The following is a 13,360-nucleotide window of genomic DNA, read 5'->3' as shown; positions in this document are numbered from 1 at the left end:
GGGTTTCACATGCCACCAGCTCCACATTCAGAAACCACTTCAGCGCCAAAGCCGTTTTCAGCAGGCCCTAAATACTAAGGGTCCAGATGCAAATATTCCTGTAAGAGCTAATCCCATCAAGCAGCACACAGATGTTGCTGAATTGCATATTGAAGAAGAATCAGCCGAGTGGTTCTTGTGAGAGAACAACTCCTTTTGGCTCACTGACTTCACACACCATCAGGCTGACAGCCAGCTCTCAAGCAAACTCAGATTTTGCACACTATGCTTAATGCCGTTTGAGTGCATTGTCCTGAAATGCAGCTTGGTGAGCATCCCACACAAACGAAGGCTCCACAGCAGGGTTTCACATGCTACCAACTCCACATTCACAAACCACTTCAGCGACAAAATCTTTTTCAGCTAGCCCTAAATACAAAGGCTCTAGACACAAATGTTGCTCTAAGAGCTAATCCCATCAAGCAGCACAGCATGTTGCTGAATTGCATATTGAAGAAGCATCAGCCGAGTGGTTCTTGTGGGAGAACAACTCGATTTGGCTCACTGACTTCACACACCATCAGGCTGACAGGCAGCTCTCAAGCAAAATCAGATTTCGCACAGTACTCTGAATCTCATTTAGGTGCATTGTCCTGAAATGCAGCTTGCTGAGCATCCCACACAAACGAAGTCTCCACAGGCGGGTTTCAAATGCCACCAACTCCACATTCACAAATCACTTCATCCCCAAAGCCGTTTTCAGCTAGCCCTGAATACAAAGGCTCTAAACGCAAATATTCCTGTAACAGCTAATCCCATCAAGCAGCACAGCATGTTGCCGAATTGCATATTGAAGAAGACTCAGCCGAGTGGTTCTTGTGGGAGAACAACTCCATTTGGCTCACTGACTTCACACACCATCAGGCTGACAGCCAGCTCTCAAGCAAACTCAGATTTTGCACACTATGCTTCAGGCCGTTTGAGTGCATTGTCCTGAAATGCAGCTTGCTGAGCATCCCACACAAACGAAGGCTCCACAGCAGGGTTTCACATGCTACCAACTCCACATTCACAAACCACTTCAGCGCCAAAGCCGTTTTCAGCTAGCCCTAAATACTAAGGCTCTAGACACAAATGTTGTTGTAAGAGCTAATCCCATCAGGCAGCACAGCATGTTGCTGAATTGCATATTGAAGAAGAATCTGCCGAGTGGTTCTTGAGGGGGAACAACTCCATTTGGCTCACTGACTTCACATACCATCAGGCTGACAGCCAGCTCTCAAGCAAACTCAGATTTCGCACAGAACCCTAAATGCCGTTTGAGTGCATTGTCCTGAAATGCAGCTTGCTGAGCATCCCATAAAAACGAAGTCTCCACAGGCGGGTTTCACATGCCATCAACTCCACATTCTCAAAGGACTTCAGCACCAAAACCGTTTTCAGCTAGCCCTAAATACTAAGCCTCTAAACGCAAATGTTGTTGTAACAGCTAATTCCATCAAGCAGCTCAGCATGTTGCTGAATTGCATATTGAAGAAGAATTAGCCGAGTGGTTCTTGTGGGGGAACAACTCCATTTGGCTCACTGACTTCACACACCATCAGGCTGACAGCCAGCTCTCAAGCAAACTCAGATTTCGCACAGTACTCTGAATCTCATTTAGGTGCATTGTCCTGAAATGCAGCTTGCTGAGCATCCCACACAAACGAAGGCTCCACAGGCGGGTTTCACATGCCACCAACTCCACATTCACAAACCACTTCAGCGCCAAAGCCGTTTTCAGCTAGCCCTAAATACTAAGGCTCTAGACACAAATGTTGTTGTAAGAGCTAATCCCATCAGGCAGCACAGCATGTTGCTGAATTGCATATTGAAGAAGAATCAGTCGAGTGGTTCTTGAGGGGGAACAACTTCATTTGGCTCACTGACTTCACACACCATCAGGCTGACAGCCAGCTCTCAAGCAAACTCAGATTTCGCACAGAACCCTAAATGCCGTTTGAGTGCATTGTCCTGAAATGCAGCTTGCTGAGCATCCCACACAAACGAAGGCTCCACAGGCGGGTTTCACATGCCATCAACTCCACATTTTCAAAGACTTCAGCGCCAAAACCGTTTTCAGCTAGCCCTAAATACTAAGCCTCTAAACGCAAATGTTGTTGTAACAGCTAATTCCATCAAGCAGCACAGCATGTTGCTGAATTGCATATTGAAGAAGAATTAGCCGAGTGGTTCTTGTGCGGGAACAACTCCATTTGGCTCAGTGACTTCACACACCATCAGGCTGACAGGCAGCTCCCAAGCAAACTACGTGTTCACACACTATGCTTAATGCCGTTTGAGTGCATTGTCCTGAAGGGCAGCTTGGTGAGCATCCCACACAAACGAAGGCTCCACAGGCGGGTTTCACATGCCACCAACTCCACATTCACAAACCACTTCAGCGCCAAAGCCGTTTTCAGCTAGCCCTGAATACTAAGGCTCTAGACACAAATGTTCTCTATGAGATAATCCCATCAAGCAGCACAGCATGTTGCTGAATTGCATATTGAAGAAGAATCAGCCGAGTGGTTCTTGTGGGAGAACAACTCCATTTGGCTCACTGACTTCACACACCATCAGGCTGACAGCCAGCTCTCAAGCAAACTCAGATTTCGCAAACTATGCTTAATGCCATTTGAGTGCATTGTCCTGAAATGCAGCTTGCTGAGCATCCCACACAAACGAAGGCTCCACAGGCGGGTTTCACATGCCACCAACTCCACATTCACAAACCACTTCAGCGCCAAAGCCGTTTTCAGCTAGCCCTAAATACTAAGGCTCTAGACACAAATGTTCTTGTAAGAGCTAATCCCATCAGGCAGCACAGCATGTTGCTGAATTGCATGTTGAAGAAGAATCAGCCGAGTGGTTCCTGAGGGGGAACAACTCCATTTGGCTCACTGACTTCACATACCATCAGGCTGACAGCCAGCTCTCAAGCAAACTCAGATTTCGCACAGAACTCTAAATGCCTTTTGAGTGCATTGTCCTGAAATGCAGCTTGCTGAGCATCCCACACAAACGAAGTCTCCACAGGCGGGTTTCAAATGCCACCAACTCCACATTCACAAATCACTTCATCGCCAAAGCCGTTTTCAGCTAGCCCTGAATACAAAGGCTCTAAACGCAAATATTCCTGTAACAGCTAATCCCATCAAGCAGCACAGCATGTTGCTGAATTGCATATTGAAGAAGACTCAGCCGAGTGGTTCTTGTGAGAGAACAACTCCATTTGGCTCACTGACTTCACACACCATCAGGCTGACAGCCAGCTCTCAAGCAAACTCAGATTTTGCACACTATGCTTCATGCCGTTTGAGTGCATTGTCCTGAAATGCAGCTTGCTGAGCATCCCACACAAACGAAGGCTCCACAGCAGGGTTTCACATGCTACCAACTCCACATTCACAAACCACTTCAGCGCCAAAGCCGTTTTCAGCTAGCCCTAAATACTAAGGCTCTAGACACAAATGTTGTTGTAAGAGCTAATCCCATCAGGCAGCACAGCATGTTGCTGAATTGCATATTGAAGAAGAATCAGCCGAGTGGTTCTTCAGGGGGAACAACTCCATTTGGCTCACTGACTTCACATACCATCAGGCTGACAGCCAGCTCTCAAGCAAACTCAGATTTCGCACAGAACTCTAAATGCCGTTTGAGTACATTGTCCTGAAATGCAGCTTGCTGAGCATCCCACACAAACGAAGGCTCCACAGGCGGGTTTCACATGCCACCAACTCCACATTCACAAACCACTTCAGCGCCAAAACCGTTTTCAGATAGCCCTAAATACTAAGGCTCTAGACACAAATGTTGTTGTAAGAGCTAATCCCATCAAGCAGCACAGCATGTTGCTGAATTGCATATTGAAGAAGAATTAGCCGAGTGGTTCTTGTGGGAGAACAACTCCATTTGGCTCACTGGCTTCACACACCATCAGGCTGACAGCCAGCTCTCAAGCAAACTCAGATGTCGCAAACTATGGTTAATGCCATTTGAGTGCATTTTCCTGAAATGCAGCTTGCTGAGCATCCCACACAAACGAAGGCTCCACAGGCGGGTTTCACATGCCACCAACTCCACATTCAGAAACCACTTCAGCGCCAAAGATGTTTTCAGCTAGCCCTGAATACTAAGGCTCTAGACACAAATGTTCTCTATGAGCTAATCCCATCAAGCAGCACAGCATGTTGCTGAATTGCATATTGAAGAAGAATCAGCCGAGTGGTTCTTGTGGGAGAACAACTCCATTTGGCTCACTGACTTCACACACCATCAGGCTGACAGGCAGCTCTCAAGCAAACTCAGATGTCGCAAACTATGCTTAATGCCATTTGAGTGCATTGTCCTGAAATGCAGCTTGCTGAGCATCCCACACAAACGAAGGCTCCACAGGCGGGTTTCACATGCCACCAACTCCACATTCACAAACCACTTCAGCGCCAAAGCCGTTTTCAGCTAGCCCTAAATACTAAGGCTCTAGACACAAATGTTCTTGTAAGAGCTAATCCCATCAGGCAGCACAGCATGTTGCTGAATTGCATGTTGAAGAAGAATCAGCCGAGTGGTTCCTGAGGGGGAACAACTCCATTTGGCTCACTGACTTCACATACCATCAGGCTGACAGCCAGCTCTCAAGCAAACTCAGATTTCGCACAGAACTCTAAATGCCTAATGAGTGCATTGTCCTGAAATGCAGCTTGCTGAGCATCCCACACAAACGAAGGCTCCACAGGCGGGTTTCAAATGCCACCAACTCCACATTCACAAATCACTTCATCGCCAAAGCCGTTTTCAGCTAGCCCTGAATACAAAGGCTCTAAACGCAAATATTCCTGTAACAGCTAATCCCATCAAGCAGCACAGCATGTTGCTGAATTGAATATTGAAGAAGACTCAGCCGAGTGGTTCTTGTGAGAGAACAACTCCATTTGGCTCACTGACTTCACACACCATCAGGCTGACAGCCAGCTCTCAAGCAAACTCAGATTTTGCACACTATGCTTCATGCCATTTGAGTGCATTGTCCTGAAATGCAGCTTGCTGAGCATCCCACACAAACGAAGGCTCCACAGCAGGGTTTCACATGCTACCAACTCCACATTCACAAACCACTTCAGCGCCAAAGCCGTTTTCAGCTAGCCCTAAATACTAAGGCTCTAGACACAAATGTTGTTGTAAGAGCTAATCCCATCAGGCAGCACAGCATGTTGCTGAATTGCATATTGAAGAAGAATCAGCCGAGTGGTTCTTGAGGGGGAACAACTCCATTTGGCTCACTGACTTCACATACCATCAGGCTGACAGCCAGCTCTCAAGCAAACTCAGATTTCGCACAGAACTCTAAATGCCGTTTGAGTACATTGTCCTGAAATGCAGCTTGCTGAGCATCCCACACAAACGAAGGCTCCACAGGCGGGTTTCACATGCCACCAACTCCACATTCACAAACCACTTCAGCGCCAAAACCGTTTTCAGCTAGCCCTAAATACTAAGGCTCTAGACACAAATGTTGTTGTAAGAGCTAATCCCATCAAGCAGCACAGCATGTTGCTGAATTGCATATTGAAGAAGAATTAGCCGAGTGGTTCTTGTGGGAGAACAACTCCATTTGGCTCACTGGCTTCACACACCATCAGGCTGACAGCCAGCTCTCAAGCAAACTCAGATGTCGCAATCTATGGTTAATGCCATTTGAGTGCATTTTCCTGAAATGCAGCTTGCTGAGCATCCCACACAAACGAAGGCTCCACAGGCGGGTTTCACATGCCACCAACTCCACATTCAGAAACCACTTCAGCGCCAAAGATGTTTTCAGCTAGCCCTGAATACTAAGGCTCTAGACACAAATGTTCTCTATGAGATAATCCCATCAAGCAGCACAGCATGTTGCTGAATTGCATATTGAAGAAGAATCAGCCGAGTGGTTCTTGTGGGAGAACAACTCCATTTGGCTCACTGACTTCACACACCATCAGGCTGACAGGCAGCTCTCAAGCAAACTCAGATGTCGCAAACTATGCTTAATGCCATTTGAGTGCATTGTCCTGAAATGCAGCTTGCTGAGCATCCCACACAAACGAAGGCTCCACAGGCGGGTTTCACATGCCACCAACTCCACATTCACAAACCACTTCAGCGCCAAAGCCGTTTTCAGCTAGCCCTAAATACTAAGGCTCTAGACACAAATGTTCTTGTAAGAGCTAATCCCATCAGGCAGCACAGCATGTTGCTGAATTGCATGTTGAAGAAGAATCAGCCGAGTGGTTCCTGAGGGGGAACAACTCCATTTGGCTCACTGACTTCACATACCATCAGGCTGACAGCCAGCTCTCAACCAAACTCAGATTTCGCACAGAACTCTAAATGCCTAATGAGTGCATTGTCCTGAAATGCAGCTTGCTGAGCATCCCACACAAACGAAGGCTGCACAGGCGGGTTTCAAATGCCACCAACTCCACATTCACAAATCACTTCATCGCCAAAGCCGTTTTCAGCTAGCCCTGAATACAAAGGCTCTAAACGCAAATATTCCTGTAACAGCTAATCCCATCAAGCAGCACAGCATGTTGCTGAATTGCATATTGAAGAAGACTCAGCCGAGTGGTTCTTGTGGGAGAACAACTCCATTTGGCTCACTGACTTCACACACCATCAGGCTGACAGCCAGCTCTCAAGCAAACTCAGATTTTGCACACTATACTTCATGCCGTTTGAGTGCATTGTCCTGAAATGCAGCTTGCTGAGCATCCCACACAAACGAAGGCTCCACAGCAGGGTTTCACATGCTACCAACTCCACATTCACAAACCACTTCAGCGACAAAGCCGTTTTCAGCTAGCCCTAAATACTAAGGCTCTAGACACAAATGTTGTTGTAAGAGCTAATCCCATCAGGCAGCACAGCATGTTGCTGAATTGCATATTGAAGAAGAATCAGCCGAGTGGTTCTTGAGGGGGAACAACTCCATTTGGCTCACTGACTTCACATACCATCAGGCTGACAGCCAGCTCTCAAGCAAACTCAGATTTCGCACAGAACTCTAAATGCCGTTTGAGTACATTGTCCTGAAATGCAGCTTGCTGAGCATCCCACACAAACGAAGGCTCCACAGGCGGGTTTCACATGCCACCAACTCCACATTCACAAACCACTTCAGCGCCAAAACCGTTTTCAGCTAGCCCTAAATACTAAGGCTCTAGACACAAATGTTGTTGTAAGAGCTAATCCCATCAAGCAGCACAGCATGTTGCTGAATTGCATATTGAAGAAGAATTAGCCGAGTGGTTCTTGTGGGAGAACAACTCCATTTGGCTCACTGACTTCACACACCATCAGGCTGACAGCCAGCTCTCAAGCAAACTCAGATGTCGCAAACTATGGTTAATGCCATTTGAGTGCATTTTCCTGAAATGTAGCTTGCTGAGCATCCCACACAAACGAAGGCTCCACAGGCGGGTTTCACATGCCACCAACTCCACATTCACAAACCACTTCAGCGCCAAAGCCGTTTTCAGCTAGCCCTGAATACTAAGGCTCTAGACACAAATGTTCTCTATGAGCTAATCCCATCAAGCAGCACAGCATGTTGCTGAATTGCATATTGAAGAAGAATCAGCCGAGTGGTTCTTGTGGGAGAACAACTCCATTTGGCTCACTGACTTCACACACCATCAGGCTGACAGCCAGCTCTCAAGCAAACTCAGATGTCGCAAACTATGCTTAATGCCATTTGAGTGCATTGTCCTGAAATGCAGCTTGCTGAGCATCCCACACAAACGAAGGCTGCACTGGCGGGTTTCAAATGCCACCAACTCCACATTCACAAATCACTTCAGCGCCAAAGCCGTTTTCAGCTAGCCCTGAATACAAAGGCTCTTAACGCAAATATTCCTGTAACAGCTAATCCCATCAAGCAGCACAGCATGTAGTTGAATTGCATATTGAAGAAGACTCAGCCGAGTGGTTCTTGTGAGAGAACAACTCCATTTGGCTCACTGACTTCACACACCATCAGGCTGACAGGCAGCTCTCAAGCAAACTCAGATTTTGCACACTATGCTTCATGCCGTTTGAGTGCATTGTCCTGAAATGCAGCTTGCTGAGCATCCCACACAAACGAAGGCTCCACAGCAGGGTTTCACATGCCACCAACTCCACATTCACAAATCACTTCATCGCCAAAGCCGTTTTCAGCTAGCCCTAAATACTAAGGCTCTAGACACAAATGTTGTTGTAAGAGCTAATCCCATCAGGCAGCACAGCATGTTGCTGAATTGCATATTGAAGAAGAATCAGCCGAGTGGTTCTTGAGGGGGAACAACTCCATTTGGCTCACTGACTTCACATACCATCAGGCTGACAGCCAGCTCTCAACCAAACTCAGATGTCGCAAACTATGCTTAATGCCATTTGAGTGCATTGTCCTGAAATGCAGCTTGCTGAGCATCCCACACAAACGAAGGCTCCACAGGCGGGTTTCACATGCCATCAACTCCACATTCACAAACCACTTCAGCGCCAAAGCCGATTTCAGCTAGCCCTAAATACAAAGGCTCTAGACGCAAATGTTCTCTATGAGCTAATCCCATCAAGCAGCACAGCATGTTGCTGAATTGCATATTGAAGAAGAATCAGCCCAGTGGTTCTTGTTTGAGAACAACTCCATTTGGCTCACTGACTTCACACACCATCAGGCTGACAGCCAGCTCTCAAGCAAACTCAGATTTTGCACACTATGCTTCACGCCGTTTGAGTGCATTGTCCTGAAATGCAGCTTGCTGAGCATCCCACACAAACGAAGGCTCCACAGCAGGGTTTCACATGCTACCAACTCCACATTCACAAACCACTTCAGCGCCAAAGCCGTTTTCAGCTAGCCCTAAATACTAAGGCTCTAGACACAAATGTTCTTGTAAGAGCTAATCCCATCAGGCAGCACAGCATGTTGCTGAATTGCATATTGAAGAAGAATCAGCCGAGTGGTTCTTGTGGGAGAACAACTCCATTTGGCTCACTGACTTCACATACCATCAGGCTGACAGCCAGCTCTCAAGCAAACTCAGATTTCGCACACTATGCTGAATGCCTTTTGAGTGCATTGTCCTGAAATGCAGCTTGCTGAGCATCCCACACAAACGAAGTCTCCACAGGCGGGTTTCAAATGCCACCAACTCCACATTCACAAATCACTTCATCGCCAAAGCCGTTTTCAGCTAGCCCTGAATACAAAGGCTCTAAACGCAAATATTCCTGTAACAGCTAATCCCATCAAGCAGCACAGCATGTTGCTGAATTGCATATTGAAGAAGACTCAGCCGAGTGGTTCTTGTGGGAGAACAACTCCATTTGGCTCACTGACTTCACACACCATCAGGCTGACAGCCAGCTCTCACGCAAACTCAGATTTTGCACACTATGCTTCATGCCGTTTGAGTGCATTGTCCTGAAATGCAGCTTGCTGAGCATCCCACACAAAGGAAGGCTCCACAGCAGGGTTTCACATGCCACCAACTCCACATTCACAAATCACTTCATCGCCAAAGCCGTTTTCAGCTAGCCCTGAATACAAAGGCTCTAAACGCAAATATTCCTGTAACAGCTAATCCCATCAAGCAGCACAGCATGTTGCTGAATTGCATATTGAAGAAGAATCAGCCGAGTGGTTCTTGTGAGAGAACAACTCCATTTGGCTCACTGACTTCACACACCATCAGGCTGACAGCCAGCTCTCAAGCAAACTCAGATTTTGCACACTATGCTTCATGCCGTTTGAGTGCATTGTCCTGAAATGCAGCTTGCTGAGCATCCCACACAAACGAAGGCTCCACAGCAGGGTTTCACATGCTACCAACTCCACATTCACAAACCACTTCAGCGCCAAAGCCGTTTTCAGCTAGCCCTAAATACTAAGGCTCTAGACACAAATGTTGTTGTAAGAGCTAATCCCATCAGGCAGCACAGCATGTTGCTGAATTGCATATTGAAGAAGAATCAGCCGAGTGGTTCTTGAGGGGGAACAACTCCATTTGGCTCACTGACTTCACATACCATCAGGCTGACAGCCAGCTCTCAAGCAAACTCAGATTTCGCACAGAACTCTAAATGCCGTTTGAGTACATTTCCTGAAATGCAGCTTGCTGAGCATCCCACACAAACGAAGGCTCCACAGGCGGGTTTCACATGCCACCAACTCCACATTCACAAACCACTTCAGCGCCAAAACCGTTTTCAGCTAGCCCTAAATACTAAGGCTCTAGACACAAATGTTGTTGTAAGAGCTAATCCCATCAAGCAGCACAGCATGTTGCTGAATTGCATATTGAAGAAGAATTAGCCGAGTGGTTCTTGTGGGAGAACAACTCCATTTGGCTCACTGGCTTCACACACCATCAGGCTGACAGCCAGCTCTCAAGCAAACTCAGATGTCGCAAACTATGGTTAATGCCATTTGAGTGCATTTTCCTGAAATGCAGCTTGCTGAGCATCCCACACAAACGAAGGCTCCACAGGCGGGTTTCACATGCCACCAACTCCACATTCACAAACCACTTCAGCGCCAAAGCCGTTTTCAGCTAGCCCTGAATACTAAGGCTCTAGACACAAATGTTCTCTATGAGATAATCCCATCAAGCAGCACAGCATGTTGCTGAATTGCATATTGAAGAAGAATCAGCCGAGTGGTTCTTGTGGGAGAACAACTCCATTTGGCTCACTGACTTCACACACCATCAGGCTGACAGCCAGCTCTCAAGCAAACTCAGATGTCGCAAACTATGCTTAATGCCATTTGAGTGCATTGTCCTGAAATGCAGCTTGCTGAGCATCCCACACAAACGAAGGCTCCACAGGCGGGTTTCAAATGCCACCAACTCCACATTCACAAATCACTTCATCGCCAAAGCCGTTTTCAGCTAGCCCTGAATACAAAGGCTCTTAACGCAAATATTCCTGTAACAGCTAATCCCATCAAGCAGCACAGCATGTTGTTGAATTGCATATTGAAGAAGACTCAGCCGAGTGGTTCTTGTGAGAGAACAACTCCATTTGGCTCACTGACTTCACACACCATCAGGCTGACAGCCAGCTCTCAAGCAAACTCAGATTTTGCACACTATGCTTCATGCCGTTTGAGTGCATTGTCCTGAAATGCAGCTTGCTGAGCATCCCACACAAACGAAGGCTCCACAGCAGGGTTTCGCATGCTACCAACTCCACATTCACAAACGACTTCAGTGCCAAAGCCGTTTTCAGCTAGCCCTAAATACTAAGGCTCTAGACACAAATGTTGTTGTAAGAGCTAATCCCATCAGGCAGCACAGCATGTTGCTGAATTGCATATTGAAGAAGAATCAGCCGAGTGGTTCTTGAGGGGGAACAACTCCATTTGGCTCACTGACTTCACATACCATCAGGCTGACAGCCAGCTCTCAAGCAAACTCAGATTTCGCACAGAACTCTAAATGCCGTTTGAGTACATTTCCTGAAATGCAGCTTGCTGAGCATCCCACACAAACGAAGGCTCCACAGGCGGGTTTCACATGCCACCAACTCCACATTCACAAACCACTTCAGCGCCAAAACCGTTTTCAGCTAGCCCTAAATACTAAGGCTCTAGACACAAATGTTGTTGTAAGAGCTAATCCCATCAAGCAGCACAGCATGTTGCTGAATTGCATATTGAAGAAGAATTAGCCGAGTGGTTCTTGTGGGAGAACAACTCCATTTGGCTCACTGGCTTCACACACCATCAGGCTGACAGCCAGCTCTCAAGCAAACTCAGATGTCGCAAACTATGGTTAATGCCATTTGAGTGCATTTTCCTGAAATGCAGCTTGCTGAGCATCCCACACAAACGAAGGCTCCACAGGCGGGTTTCACATGCCACCAACTCCACATTCACAAACCACTTCAGCGCCAAAGCCGTTTTCAGCTAGCCCTGAATACTAAGGCTCTAGACACAAATGTTCTCTATGAGATAATCCCATCAAGCAGCACAGCATGTTGCTGAATTGCATATTGAAGAAGAATCAGCCGAGTGGTTCTTGTGGGAGAACAACTCCATTTGGCTCACTGACTTCACACACCATCAGGCTGACAGCCAGCTCTCAAGCAAACTCAGATGTCGCAAACTATGCTTAATGCCATTTGAGTGCATTGTCCTGAAATGCAGCTTGCTGAGCATCCCACACAAACGAAGGCTCCACAGGCGGGTTTCAAATGCCACCAACTCCACATTCACAAATCACTTCATCGCCAAAGCCGTTTTCAGCTAGCCCTGAATACAAAGGCTCTTAACGCAAATATTCCTGTAACAGCTAATCCCATCAAGCAGCACAGCATGTTGTTGAATTGCATATTGAAGAAGACTCAGCCGAGTGGTTCTTGTGAGAGAACAACTCCATTTGGCTCACTGACTTCACACACCATCAGGCTGACAGCCAGCTCTCAAGCAAACTCAGATTTTGCACACTATGCTTCATGCCGTTTGAGTGCATTGTCCTGAAATGCAGCTTGCTGAGCATCCCACACAAACGAAGGCTCCACAGCAGGGTTTCGCATGCTACCAACTCCACATTCACAAACGACTTCAGTGCCAAAGCCGTTTTCAGCTAGCCCTAAATACTAAGGCTCTAGACACAAATGTTGTTGTAAGAGCTAATCCCATCAGGCAGCACAGCATGTTGCTGAATTGCATATTGAAGAAGAATCAGGAGAGTGGTTCTTGAGGGGTAACAACTCCATTTGGCTCACTGACTTCACATACCATCAGGCTGACAGCCAGCTCTCAATCAAACTCAGATGTCGCAAACTATGCTTAATGCCATTTGAGTGCATTGTCCTGAAATGCAGCTTGCTGAGCATCCCACACAAACGAAGGCTCCACAGCAGGGTTTCACATGCTACCAACTCCACATTCACAAACCACTTCAGCGCCAAAGCCGTTTTCAGCTAGCCCTAAATACTAAGGCTCTAGACACAAATGTTCTTGTAAGAGCTAATCCCATCAGGCAACACAGCATGTTGCTGAATTGCATATTGAAGAAGAATCAGCCAAGTGGTTCTTGTGGGAGAACAACTCCATTTGGCTCACTGACTTCACATACCATCAGGCTGACAGTCAGCTCTCAAGCAAACTCAGATTTCGCACACTATGCTGAATGCCTTTTGAGTGCATTGTCCTGAAATGCAGCTTGCTGAGCATCCCACACAAACGAAGTCTCCACAGGCGGGTTTCAAATGCCACCAACTCCACATTCACAAATCACTTCATCGCCAAAGCCGTTTTCAGCTAGCCCTGAATACAAAGGCTCTAAACGCAAATATTCCTGTAACAGCT

The sequence above is a fragment of the Ochotona princeps genome, chromosome 16 (genome assembly GCF_030435755.1).
Source record: "Ochotona princeps isolate mOchPri1 chromosome 16, mOchPri1.hap1, whole genome shotgun sequence".
NCBI lineage: Eukaryota > Metazoa > Chordata > Mammalia > Lagomorpha > Ochotonidae > Ochotona > Ochotona princeps.
This window is presented reverse-complemented; position numbering follows the sequence as displayed.